This window comes from Pogona vitticeps, chromosome 2 (genome assembly GCF_051106095.1).
Source record: "Pogona vitticeps strain Pit_001003342236 chromosome 2, PviZW2.1, whole genome shotgun sequence".
NCBI classification, from domain to species: Eukaryota; Metazoa; Chordata; class Lepidosauria; order Squamata; family Agamidae; genus Pogona; species Pogona vitticeps.
In genome coordinates this window covers 138,619,910-138,631,987 of record NC_135784.1, presented here as the reverse complement: position 1 = coordinate 138,631,987, position 12,078 = coordinate 138,619,910, and the positions used below count along the sequence as shown (strand labels likewise).

The 12,078-nt window shown below is 41.5% G+C and overlaps 1 long non-coding RNA gene across 1 annotated transcript; it reads right to left on the bottom strand.

Moving 5' to 3' along the window:
• Positions 1-431: 431 nt before the first annotated feature.
• On the bottom strand, positions 432-11,870 carry LOC144586283 (uncharacterized). Its single transcript, XR_013541017.1, has 2 exons — positions 7,447-11,870; positions 432-5,364 (listed from the first exon to the last, which is right to left on the bottom strand). It is a non-coding gene; the product is annotated as an uncharacterized LOC144586283 (long non-coding RNA).
• Positions 11,871-12,078: the final 208 nt, after the last annotated feature.

Genomic DNA, 12,078 nt, shown 5'->3' with positions numbered 1-12,078 from the left:
GAGCCAGCGCTTGTCCGAAGACAATCTTTCCGTGGTGATTTAGACACAGAACGCTGTTTACCTTCCCACCGAGATGGTACCTATTTATCTACTCGCATTTGCATGCTTTCGAACCGCTAGGTTGGCAGGAGCTGGGACAAGCAACGGGCGCTCACTCCGTCGTGTGGATTCGATCTTACGACTGCTTGGTCTTCTGACCCTGCAGCACAGGCTTCTGCGGTTTAGCCCACAGCGCCACCACGTTTTCTTTATATCGAATTAATTCACTCCTTAGTTTAGTATAATGTATTAAAACTGCTCTTTTACACAGAAAAAAGCCAAAATATTTCATAAAATATCACCAAACATGTTCAGTGCGCACGTGTGTGAGAACTGCCCAAAGCCACTTTTGTCTTTTTTTGTCCTGTTTTTACTCCTAAATTATACTGTACTTTGGAAGTGTTTTTTGTGCAGAGTTTTGGACTTCTTTCTCCTCCTCGTTCCTGTCTTTTTGGACATCATCACCTCTATACTGATTTTGGAGGCAGTTTCTTTTTCCTCTTTATTTTACTTTGACTGATGAGCTATAACTACCTGCATATTTCTCATTTTTCCCTACATGACCTAAATATTTGGGCTTTCTGCATTTTAGGTGTCTAAAATTAATTAAAAACAGCACAGTAGTAATGGAAGACTAACTTGTTTCTTTAACAAGGAACAATATTGATACTAATGCCATACAAATGTTCAGTTTTCAATGTGTCACCTTAAAATAACATTCCAAGCTCTGATTCATTGTAGCACAATATTCAGTGCCCCTGAAATGAACTCCAGAGGAGTAATAGTGCTGTGTCCAGATGGTCTCCTGCCTTTTCAGGTTTCTCCTCCTTTCAGAGGTCTACTTCTGTGTCAGTTTCACTTTTTGAAATTCAGGCAGTGTAGGAGAAGCTGGCTTTTTTCCCCAGTGGGGATTCTGAGGACCATTTTTAAAACCCCAAATACAGACCAGGTACTATACTACACATTTGCAATGGGCTCTGTTAGTGGTCATAGAGGAAGAGGAAGTTATATGGCAGACACTGGCAAAAGGTGGACATGACTTTAGTGCAATTACTACTCAGAGAATACTCAGCAATGGAAGTTTTCTAATAGCTAATAATGTAGTTGAGCACTCAAGACATGTTACTACATGCATTGTGGGTTTTTAGTGCAGTGGATAAGCTAGCAATGACTATATTTGTGACAATACAGGACATAGCAACCTGGCTAAAACAGAAAACATTTGCGTCTGGCCAGCATGAGGATGGGAGAAAACCTGTGAACCCCTTTATGTGCTACCTTGAAACCATAATGGGATGGATATGGGTTATAAATGTAGTTTTTAATGTAAGAATCCTGTCTCCCTAAAGGGACAAAGATCGTGGTCAGGGAGTCCCTCTGGGCACGAATCTGCCACCTATATTTCCTGAGGTACATAGGTCTTCTAGGCCTCAGAAGTGCGCAGTAAGCCCCATAGACAAGCCTGAACCTTAGTAGTAACCTTTGATTGCTTCCAAAGCAATAAAACAGGCTTTGTGATTCCTTAGAATGCACAACAGCCTTAACAAGTAGGACAGTCAGACCTTTTAACTTACAGTTGTTGTTTAGTCATTAAGTTGTGCCCAACTCTTTGTAACCCCATGGACCAGAGCACGCCAGGATCTCCTGTCTTCCATGGCCTCCCGGAGTTGGGTCAAATTCATGTTGGTCGCTTCGGTGACACTGTCCAGCCATCTTGTCCTCTGTTGTCCCCTTCTCCTCTTGCCTTCACACTTTCCCAACATCAGGATTTTTTTCAGGGAGTCTTCTCATGAGATGGCCAAAGTATTGAAGCCTCAGCATCAGGATCTCTCCTTCCAGTGAGCACTCAGGGTTGATTTGCTTCAAAATGGATAGGTTTGGATTCTTTGCAGTCCAGGGGACTCTCAAGAGTCTCCTCCAGCACCACAATTCAAAAGCATCAATTCTTCAGCGGTCAGCCTTCTTTATGGTCCAGCTCTCACTTCCATACATCACTAGTGGAAAAACCATAGTCTTGACTATGCAGACCTTTGTCTGCAAGGTGATGTCACTGCTTTTTAAAATGCTGTCTACTGTAGGTTTGTCATCGCTTTCCTCCCAAGAACCAGGCGTCTTTTAATTTCGTGGCTGCTACCACTATCTGCAGTGATCATGGAACCCAAGAAAGTAAAAGCTGTCACTGCCTCCATATCTTCCCCTTCTGTTTGCCAGGAGGTGATGGGACCAGAGGCCATGATCTTTGTTTTTTTGATGTTGCGCTTCAGACCACTTTTTTCCGTTCTCCTCTTTCACCCTCATTACAAGGTTCCTTAATTCCTCCTCACTTTCTGCCATCAGAATGGTATCATCTGCATATCGGAGGTTGTTGATATTTCTTCCGGCAATCTTAATTCCAGTTTGGGATTCCTCTAGTCCAGCCTTTCGCATGATGTATTCTGCATATAAGTTAAATAAGCAGGGAGACAATATACAGCCTTGTTGTACTCCTTTCCCAATTTTGAACCAATCCGTTGTTCCATATCCAGTTCTAACTGTTGCTTCCTGTCCCACATATAGGTTTCTCAGGAGATAGATAAGGTGGCCAGGCACTCCCATTTCTTTAAGAACTTGCCATAGTTTGTTGTGGTCCACACAGTCAAAGGCTTTTGTGTAGTCAATGAAGCAGAAGTAGATGTTTTTCTGGTACTCTCTGGCTTTCTCCATAATCCAGCACATGTTAGCAATTTGGTCTCTAGGTCTTCTGCCCCTTCAAAATTGGGCTTGTACTTCTGGGAATTCTCGGTCCACATATTGCTGAAGCCTACCTTGTACGATTTTGAGCATAACCTTGCTAGTGTGTGAAATGAGTACAGTTGTACAGTAGTTGGAGCATTTTTTGGCACTGCCCTTCTTTTGGATTAGGATCTAGACTGATCTTTTCCAATCCTCTGGCCACTGCTGAGTTTTCCAAACTTGCTGGCATATTGAGTGTAGCACCTTAACAGCATCATCTTTCAAGATTTTAAATAGCTCAACTGGAATGCCATCACCTCCACTGGCCTTGTTGTTAGCCAGGCTTTCTAAGGCCCACTTGACTTCGCTCTCCAGGATGTCTGGCTCAGGGTCAGCAACCACACCATCTGGGTTGTTCAGGACATCCAAATCTTTCTGGTATAATTCCTCTGTGTATTCTTGCCACCTCTTCTTGATGTCGTCTGCTGCGGCGAGGTCCCTCCCATTTTTGTCCTTTATCATGTCCATCTTTGCACAACATGTTCCTTTAATATCTCCAATTTTCAAGAACAGATCTCTGGCTTTTCCTTTTCTATTCTTTTCCTCTGTTTCTTTGCACTGTTCGTTTAAGAAGGCCCTCTTGTCTCTCCTTGCTATTCTTTGGAAGTCTGCATTCAATTTTCTGTAACTTTCCCTATCTCCCTGACATTTTGTTTCCCTTCTCTTGTCTGCTATTTGTAAGGCCTCGTTGAACTGCCACTTTGCTTTCTTGTATTTCCTTTTCTTTGGGATGGTTTTTGTTGCCTCCTATACAATGTTACGAGCCTCTATCCAAAGTTCTTCAGGCACTCTGTCCACCAAATCTAGTTCCTTAAATCTGTTCTTCACTTCCACTGTGTATTCATAAGGGATTTGGTTTAGATTATACGTGACTAGCCTAGTGGTTTTCCTACTTTCTTCAGTTTAAGCTTGAGTTTTGCTATAAGAAGCTAATAATCAGAGCCACAATCACCTCCAGGTCTTGTTTTTACTGACTGTATAGAGTTTCTCCATCTCTGGCTGCAGAGAACATAATTTTGGTATTGCCCATCTGGTGATTTCCATGTGTAGAGTCGCCTCTTGTGTTGTTGGAAAAGAGTGTTTGTGATGACCAGATTGTTTCTCTTGACAAAACTCTTCATTTCGAACTCCAAGACCAAACTTCCCTGTTGTTCCTTTTATCCCTTGACTCCCTACTTTAGCATTCCGGTACCCTATAATGACAAGAACATATTTCTTTGGTATCAGTTCTAGAAGGTGTTGTAAATCTTCATAAAATTGTTCAGTTTCAGTCTCCTCAGCAATGGTGGTTGGTGCATAAACTTGGATTATTGTGATGTTGAAAGGTATGCCTTGGATTTGTATTGAAATCATTCTATATTCTATATTCCATTACAGCTTTCCCCACTCTTTTGTTGACTATGAGGGCTACTCCATTTCTTCTACGGGATTCTTGCCCACAATAGTAGATATGATAATAGTCTGAACTGAATTTGCCCATTCCTGTCCATTTTAGTTCACTGATGCCCAGGATGTCAATGTTTATTCTTGCCATCTCCTGTTTGACCACATCCAGCTTACCAAGGTTCATAGATCTTACATTCCAGGTTCCTATGCAGTATTTTTCTTTGCAGCATCAGACTTTCCTTTCACTTCCAGGTGCATCTGCAACTGAGCATCTTTTCGGCTTTGGCCCAACCACTTAATTAGCTCTGGAGTTACTTGTCCTTGTCCTCCACTCTTCCTCAGTAGCATGTTGGACGCCTTCCGACCTGAGGGGCTCATCATCCAGTGTCATATATTTTAGCCTTTTGTTTCAGTTCATGGAGTTTTCTTGGCAAAGATACTGGAGTGGCTTACCAGTTCTTGCTCCAGGTGGATTGCGTTTAGTCAGAACTTTCCACTGTGACCTGTCCGTCTCGGGTGTCCCTGCACGGCATAGCCCATAGCTTCTCTGAATTACTCAAGCCCCTTCACCACAACAAGGCAGCAATCCATGAAGGGGATTAACTTACAGTAGCAACTATTAACTTTCTTTCATGCACACTGGATTTAGATAGCCCTGCTGTATCAAGAGACTAGATCTCTTTTGAAGAATTATATTTGTTTTATTAGGAAAATAATGTTACATTCGAGTATAGTTGTAGCTTTAAAGCATAACCATTAAGCATTTGCAGACTATTACAATGTTTAAATAAACCTACAATTTCCGATTAAAATAAAAACAGCTAGGTAATCATCTTTGTTCTACATCTCTACATGTTGGCATCTAGAAGCTGGGCTATTCCCCCCCTTCTACTTTCTCAAGAAAAACAAGCCTCTGTGTCTTCCACAGCATTCACTGAACCAAGTTTTTTACATACACAAACCTGCTCATTTTACATATCTAGGGCCTCCTTCATTACACTTTCCAGCTGTCACCCAATTAAGTCCAAGTTGGTGTAACTCAGATCACTCTGATCACCGCCCAAAGTTCTCATGCTCCAGGTGTCTGATCTTGGTCTTTTGTTTCATCTTCTTTTCCTGGATTGTCCAACCTTGTGACTTTGACAAACAACTCTTCACAACAAGCTCCTGAAAAACATGTCTTTTAAATTCATCTTAAACAGAACCTAACAGACTCCATTTTTGCATGACTACAATTCCCAGTTTCCTTCCATTTTAAAACTAAAATGTTTGATCCTGGCTTAAATCTTGTTGCTTAGTGTAGTAAAAGTTACAACTAGAATTAGTGAAACTTACAGAGGGTTTGACTCACAGAATCTCCACTGGTTTAATGTGTTTACACTATTTCAATTTATGCTAAGCAACTGAATTTCAGCCAAAATGGAGATGTTCTTCAAGAACCTTTAAAAAAAAAAAGACCCATACAAGTCTGATTAAGCCTGGATCTCCTGCATAATAAATTCAGGCTTATTCTGGTGATCATTAGTCTTCTAAAAATGGATAAAATAATAATGTTCTTTTGCTTTTTAAAAAATCGGATATGGTTGTGACAAGCATCAAAAAGCCAGGAATTCTGGACACAGTACTTATGTATATTTATTAATAGGATATTACATGGAATCATTTTGCCTGTACTTTCCACACTCATAAGCAGCCCTGAAATGGATAAAAGGATTAGGAATTATTTACATTCTGTCTGAAGTTCCATTTTGGGAAGTGGTTAAGTAAAACAAATTGTGGTAATAATATTACTGCAGGATTTTAAGAAGGTTTAAAGGGGGACATTCAGCTCTTGAGAAAGACTGCCTGTTATGAGTTCCTGTAGCTGATGATAGCCAAGTTTGTGCTGTCCTAAATATGACATACTGATATCAAATAGGGCTGTGGAAAAAGCTGCTTTTGAGACTCGTCTGAGCAGTAATATCACCCTCATCCATGATCAATGCATCATTCTGACAGACAGAAACTACAAGTCATAATTATAATAAGATGGGCATGAGCTTGAGGAGGAGGAACTAAGAAAACAAAACAAAACAAATGAAAAACAGATAACAAGCAAGCTAGCAATTATTTGCAGAGTGCATTCCTTAAGGAGGTACTGCTGACTATGGAATTCCTAAGGAAATGTGCAGGTGTTATGTATGAGTACGTCTGGTGACTTGTGCCCTTAGTGGGCACAGTGTCTAAAAGAAATTGGCCGGGGTGGGTCAACAGTAGGGATGGGGATACTCATATTTGTAAACAAATACTAATATCCCTATCCCAGCTGGATCTAATGAGGGTCTGTCTGCCAGGACCAGCCCATCCACTCACATGTCCCAGCACCAGAAGGGTCCCATTCTTCCTGCCAGTGGTGCCAGGACCTCTGCTGTCTCCATGTTTGGCTGGCCACTCACCAGTCGTGTGGGGAGATTTTTCCTCCTGCCCCTTGCCTGGAGTGGCCAGCTGAGAAGGGAGACAGTGGAGCTCCTGGTTCCATTGTTGGGAAGAGCGGGACCTTCATGGCACCAGGATGTGTGAGTGGATGGGATGGTCCCAGGGGGCAGACCCTGGTTAGATCCAGCTAGGATTGGATTATTTTCAGTACGAATATCCCCATCTCTAGTCAACAGTGATGTCATGACATGCAAGACCAATACTGTTCTGGGATATGTTAACTGCTTTGGTAAATAAGAGTACCGATTAAGAGATTAACTTACATATTGTGCACAAATTTATATTATAGAGTCCTGGCATGCTTATTTTAAATAAAATCATCCAGAGTCTCGTGACCAGGGCAAAAGAGGACAGGGGCCCTCCTGTGCCTTTAAGGAATCTTGTGTACTGCTGCCAAAACTCTGCTCCTGACCCAGGGTTCAATCCCAGGTAGCTGGCTCAAGGTTCACTCAGCCTTCCATCCTTCTGAGGTCTGTAAAATGAGTACGTAGTGTGCATGCGCGCGCGGGGGGGGGGGAAATGTGTAGCCTGCATAACTAACTTGCAAACTGCCCAGAGAGTTCTTTAAGCACTATGGGATGGTAGATAAGCAGCATATTTTGCTTTTTAAGAATTGTGCCGGTGAGGGAATTCAGAAGCAGCAGATTGTCCTGTTTGCTGAAATTCCATCTTTTTCAGAAAAATTATACATGCAGGAGCCCTGCCTACCTTCCCATCAGGCCACCTTAAGCTGGAGTACAGAAGCAGGAGGAGAAGTATCTGTTGAATTCTTACCTCAATGGCCATCTCTCAGCTTCAGCTCACCAAGGGTTCTTCAATTAGATTGAAAGCACATGTGAACAACTACATTGGAGCCCCATGAGCCAAGGAAGCTGCTTTTGTGTGAAGGCAGAGCAAACAGGCAAGGAGTTAAATATTCTCACGTGAAATGCATGACAACAGGAGCAAGCAGCCATTGGGAACCTGTAATTGGCCATTAACTCTGTATAAAACTTAAGATGCTGCTTTAGATCTGAGTCCACAGTCCATGAAGGATGTCAGCAAGTCTGAGAAGATTTAAAGACTGATGGTGGTGATAAATGACCTAGAAAATAAACTTCATCTACTGGACAAAAAATTAATAATGGGTTCAAATGAGTGAAAGCAGTTTTAGGTTAAGGAGCAGAACGGATCCAGATGGCAAAGACTGGAGGCAATACCCCCTTGAATTATTACAAGAAGAGGTTAGATAAGCTTTGCTAGGTGAGGCTGGAGAGCCTGAATAAGGTATGCTTTTGGCTTTTCAGGTGCCTCTAATTCTAAATAAAAGGGAGCGGGGAAGCCTTCCTATCTACGAGGGTAAAAAATTTATTGAGTGCAGTCATCTAGAAATAGCAAGGCAGAAGGCCAAATCTTTGAACTTTCCTTGGTATTTAAAAGGTCAGTTTCCTATAGCAACCTGGATAGTCTCTGCTGAAGCCAGAAACATGAACACTGAGTTGAAAGGCAAGGATTAACCATTGTGCTGAGTGTTATAGAGAGATCCATTTGTTTGTTTGGTTTTTCTTTGGCTGGATTTCAATGTCCTTGCCTAGTCTCCTTCCTTTCCCTACCTATCCTATTAAATGACTGATAACATGCACTTTCCCCATATTTGTATTTCCTTCACCCCACACAGGGGTAATGAATGAGATAGGTAGGAGGAAATGGCACAGAAGAGAATGGTTAAACCGCTCAACAAATTGATCCCCCTGGCCTTCCTGGCTGAAATTCAGGAAAAAGGGAAAAATAAAACAAAAAACAAAAGTCTTTGAAATCAGGCCTAGTTTGACCTGGCACATGCAGAAAACCAGAGGTGTGTCCTGCTGAGTCAAAACAAACCACCTGGCTCTCCTTAACAAAACAGTTTTACAAAGCAAATAAATGGCTTTCTAAAAATTAATTGAAACAGCAGATTTGCAAAGCCAGTAAAACAGCTCTTTTCGGTAATTAGAAAGCACAGGTCAGCATGGCCCTGGGCAAGCCAAAGTTCTCCTTTACTTTAATAGCATCCTCAATTTTAGTAGTTGCCTGTTAAGAAAGGCGAGCTGTCTAACATTCCAGTTTCAAGCAGTGAGTTTAGTTAATGCCAGGGATGTTCAAGTCTATTCAGCGAGGAAGAGGATTAGATGTTTTAGGCAAGGGTAGGGAGACTCCAATTCCCTCTAGCTCCATTTTTCATGGCCAGTTTTCAGCCGTGAAAGGTGTTGTAGTCCAAAAATGTCTGATGGATCACACGTCCCACCTTCCTACTCTACAGGTTCTGTCATTCAGTTTGTGTCCCTGTTGCTCAGTGCCTAGGGAGCCCCAAGACTTGGCTCTAGATGAGAAAGTTGTCCTTGATTAGATTGCTGGGAGCTAGAGAGAGAGAGAGAGAGAGAGAGAGAATGCTTTATCTTTAATTGAAAAAAAAAGGATTACAAATAAATAACCACCTGCAAAGTTGATAATGAAACGGTGAACTTAACATGGCCCCAGCCATAGTAGTATACTGAAGTGCATGGAACTTAGCAGGATGCGCACACAGAAAAAACGTAATACTTCTGTTAGGGTGGAAGGTCAAAGGCAACTCCTGTATACCTTGGGAGAACGGTTGTGTGGTAATGGCAGAAGTTACACCCCTGGTGACAGCCTCTGATGCATTTTTTTCAAAGAGAAGCCAACGTTGCCTTCCATGGGATCTCATTTTGAGATGGTCCAGTCACCAGAGTTTGTCTCTTTTTAAAAGAAATGAATAAGAACGGCCCAAATAAAAATTGTAATAAAAGAGCCTTGTGGCACAGTGGTTAAACCGCTGTACTGCAGCTAAAAACTGCTCACAACACAGGGTTCAATCCCAGGTAGCGGCTCAAGGTTGACTCAGCCTTCCATCCTTCCGAGGTCGGTAAAATGAGGACCCTGCTCATGGAGGGTGGAGGGAATGTGTAGCCTGCATAATTAACTTGTAAACTGCCCAGAGAGTGCTTGAAGTGCTATGGGGTGGTATGTAAGCAGCACGCTTTGCTTTGAAGATTGTAAATTGTCTTCTGTAACCCTCTGTGTTTCATTTCCTTTCTACATTTGGTGCCATGTTTTCTTTTCTGCGCTGAATAAAAGATGGCCGAGGGTTATGCCTTCATAACTTATTCCTCCTGAAAGAGCTACCAATCAGATACATTTGAGGGGATAAAAGCATTGTTTGGGGTGAACTGTAAATCTCCTTTCCAAACAACATTTGGACAGCATTTCTATTTAACAACTGAGGGAAGGCAGAATATCTAAATTTTCTGGGGAATTATATTCCTTTTAAATGCTCCAGAATGTTAATTATCTATACACAGTGGCATTAACACATCTTGAATTTCTCTGATAATAATTTGCTAAGTAGGTAAGAGAAAAGAGAGCTAGATGTCATCCTGCAGCTCAGAAAAGCAACTTTAATAGAAAGTGTTGATTAGTCATCTGATTTTGAAAGTCCAGGTATTTCAAGCACACGATGACTGGGAAAACCTGTTTAATCATAGTAAGAAGCAAACTGATCTTTGGTTAAATAAGTAAACTATAAGACAATGTCATGGACTTTTCTATTCAGACTGATAAAGGTCTATCTGGGTTCATTATCATTTTTACTTCTTCTATTTCATTGACATCACACCTGGTGGGAAACAGCTTAAAAATCACAAAATTGATGCATCGCTAGATGGACACAGTACTTTTAAGAGTAAAGTATTTATCCGAGATAAAATTAAATTTTTTGTTAAAAGAAACACATTATTCTTTCCTTCATATTGGCTGTCCTGATTTCATACATATGTTTTGGAAAAGGTAAAACAGCAAAGAAACTAAATGCATACTGGGGTGTGATCCAGAGAAAGCGTGAGAGAGATATACATTGTGTTGAGAAAAATTAGGATTATACAGGTAAATGTCCTTGATTCCCATCAAATTCAACAGGATTTTTCAGTGGATCTTTTGGGACCATTTCTGCAGGTTTCTGGCTTGTTTAGTTTTTGAGTAATGGTCTAGTTTATGGCTCTGAGTGCCAGGAAAGCACAGTTTCAGAGCAGTGCAATTTTCCTGTTCTAGCATTGTTTTCACCCCAGCAATGTGGTTTGCTTTGTTATGGGTAACTCCAAAATTCAACATGCAAAGGAAGTCATTATTTACATTCCAGATATAACCCGGAGGACGCATGCATTCCTTCTTCTAACATGTTTTCACAATTATACTTTTTGTTCTTCACTTGAGAGGCATTCATTTAAAAAAAACAAACAAACACACATTTCTCTCAATGTGGCCCCTCAATCAGTCCACAGAGTTTGGTTGCTTGGCAGTCCCAGGGTCTCCTTATAGGCAATAATGGTTGCCCATCTTTCCATCGGCCCAATAATGCTCATCTTTCTAACTGCTAGCCTGGTGAATTTGCAGGTTGAGTTAAAATGGATAGCTGACCTTCAAGGAACAAAATTCTTTTACAAATACAAATAAATTTATTGTCATTGTAAGTATATACGTAGTCTACACATACAGTACAACAAAATTCACACAGACACCCAGAGACCAGACCCACATGCACACACACACACAAAATCCCCAAGGCCTTATATCAATGTTGAAGGTCTCACGGGGTCATACTTTTAAACACTGTACTGTAATTAGCAAAGCTTCCAGCACTATCTCTTGTTGTATTTTGGATTGTCTCATCATAGTATTTTCAAGGTGAGAAATATTCGGAAGTGGTTTACCACTGCCGCCTTCTTGCAGCACAAGCAATGGTAGTGTGAGCATCACTGCCCTTGTTTGTGAAAGATCGTCTGCCATGTCACTTTCCACTACTGCTGCTCCCCAAGAGCTGCTCTCCAGAATTTTTTTCCCATTTCCATTTCCATTAGAACTGCCCATTCATTTCTGCTGCTGTGGCCGTTGTTCCTGAAGAGTGTAGATGTGTCGTAGTCTGGTGTCTCAGCTTCGAATACTCTCCCTTGGCTGACTGTTGCTAGAAGTCTAGACTCACAATGCAGTCTAGCCTCCTGAAGTCCTTGCTCTCAGCTTCCCTGACACATTCACACTCTCTCACCATGTTAACATGTGCATCTGATATGCCTCACATAATGCTTCACCACTTAAGGGGTGGAATAGCAATTTGGTGACATCCAAAGGCCCACCTCGTACACCCCTTAATTCTACCTTGCATCTCTCCTTGAATCCCTGCGGGGATGTCAGACTTCACAGAGATTCAGGAGGAGAATTTCAAAATCTAGTGACAGCAACATGAAAACATCTTTTCCTGACAAATTCAAGCTGAACAGCTTTAACAGTTGGCACCTTTAAAAGGGCAGTTTCTTATCACAGAAGGAGTAAAATAAAATGAAAGAGTCGCATGGCACCTTTTAACTGTTAGCACGAGAC